The sequence below is a fragment of the Propithecus coquereli genome, unplaced genomic scaffold (genome assembly GCF_000956105.1).
Source record: "Propithecus coquereli isolate 6110/MARCELLA unplaced genomic scaffold, Pcoq_1.0 Scaffold320, whole genome shotgun sequence".
NCBI classification, from domain to species: Eukaryota; Metazoa; Chordata; class Mammalia; order Primates; family Indriidae; genus Propithecus; species Propithecus coquereli.
The window spans coordinates 465628-467791 of record NW_012148842.1 but is presented as its reverse complement, the minus strand read 5'-3'; the positions used below and the strand labels follow the sequence as shown (position 1 = coordinate 467791).

General features: G+C 32.0%; 1 protein-coding gene across 1 annotated transcript in view; it reads left to right on the top strand.

Annotated features, from left to right (window-relative positions):
- Positions 1 to 2164, top strand: part of LOC105815226 (low-density lipoprotein receptor-related protein 1B-like) — a 161243-nt gene that overhangs the window by 52346 nt on the left and 106733 nt on the right. The window lies entirely within an intron of this gene.

Genomic DNA, 2164 nt, shown 5'->3' with positions numbered 1-2164 from the left:
GAAATCAAGGTACTTGGCCAGAACTACACAGCTGGAGTTTGAAACAAAGATTGTCTGCTCTTTATTCCTATATCCAACCATCTGTTTCTGCAGCTATGGAGTATAATCTCTTTTTTTCCTAACTTTCTATGAATTAACATTTATATGACCCCCAAATAAGTACTACCTTGCTCTCAATTGCATACTCAATTTCACTTAAAGATGAGAAAGGAAAAGCATTTCTATTTACTTAATGAGATTTCTCAAAGGGAAGTAGAAAGGACCTAGGTCATTACACTAAATAGTCACAATAAGTCTATATTTTTTGTTTCTATTTTTCTTTACCTTCCACAATTCACTGTGATAAAGTAGATTCTGTAATTCTTTCATTGCAATAGCTGTGGGCATTCTCACACAATTTCTTTGGTCAACCACCAAATATTTTTGTCATAAAAGTTTTATCTTACAGACTCAGAAAATTTATGAAACTGGAAAAAAATCAAAAGATCACTTATTTTGGTTCTTTTATTGTATACATGAGGAAAAGGGCTGAGCTAGATAAAATCCTATCCTTATAAGTATATAATGATAACAAAAACATTACACTGCTTCCTAGAAGGAGCAGATAGCATTCTGTGGTACAGATATTAAGGCTGAGGTCTTTGAACCATAAATACATTATTGGGAGAGATTTAAAATTCGAACGATAATGTTCAGTTCTTTTTGGAAAAACAAGGTAGGTCTGACAATAATACGAGCCAGAAAGAGACCAATATCCTACCAACAGAGGCTGAATCCACTCAGAAGAGTGCAGCTATCAAAATTTGATTTGTAGTTGAAAACTTAGGTTACATATTTAGGCATGGAGAGAATGAAAATTGAAACCAATATCTTTCGACTTCCAATCCTTATCATACTGCATTTCAGCTGAACCATCAGGTCTTTAGCAGCAGAGTTTAATCCTTATCACGTAGAAAATAAGACAGCCAAAAATTACTGTACATACTCAGACACAGTCATCACTACTGATTTTCTTTCATGAAAACATTCTGAAGACAATTTTAATTCATTTTTTTTATTTTCTTGTTGTGTTAAAATATACTTTAAATCATCTTAAAATACTTTAAGTGTACATTCAGTGGTATTAAATACATTCATATTGTTGGACTAGCATCACCACCCATTCATCTCCAGAAATTTTGTCATCTTGCAAAACTGCAACTCTACCCATGAAACAATAACTCCCTTTTCTTTCTTCCCTTCGGTCTCTGGAAACCACTATTTTATTTTTGTCTCTATGCTTTTGATTGCTCTGTCTCACATAAGTGCAATCATATAGTACATGTCTTTTTTGTGACTGGTGTATTTTACTCAGCATAATGTCTCCAAGATTCACCCATATTGCAGCATATGACCATATTGCCTTCCTTTTTAAGGTTGGCTAATAGAGACTTCTGTCATTTTGCCATTTTTAGATGCCTTATAGCTTTTTTTATTGCCCCTAATTTCTGCATTCTGCCTTTTTTATGTTTATTTGATTTATTTGTGATGAAATGCTTAAATTATTTTCTCATTTCCTTTTGTTTATATTCTATAGCTTTTATCTTTATGGTTATCATGGGAATTACACTTAACACCCTAATGTTGTAACACTCTAATTTGGATGTATAGCAGTTTAACTTCAGTGACATACAAAAACTCTGCTCCTCTACATCTCCATTTCAGTTGCTAATGTTACAAAATTACACACTTATTTATATGTTGTGCATCCAAAACATAAACTAATAATTTTAAATGCATTTGTCTTTTAAATTATGTAGAAAGCAGAATGTGAAGTTACAAACCAAAGATATAATAGTATTAGCTTTTAGACTAATAATTTTTTTAGAAGTATGTCTTTTAAATCATATAGAAAACAAGTATAGTTAAAAAACACTGTTAAAATAATGCTAGATTTTATAGTTACCCTTTGATTTACTTTTATTGAGATTTTTATTTCTTTACACACTTTTGAGTTACTCTCTGGTATCCTTGCATTTCACCCTGCAAGACTCCCTTGTGCATTTCTTGCAAGGCAGGTCTAGTGGTGATTAACTTCTTCAGGCTTTATTTGTCTGGAAAAGTCTTAATTTCTCCCTCAATTTCAAAGAGCACTTTTGCCAGATATAAGATTCTTGGTTGACAG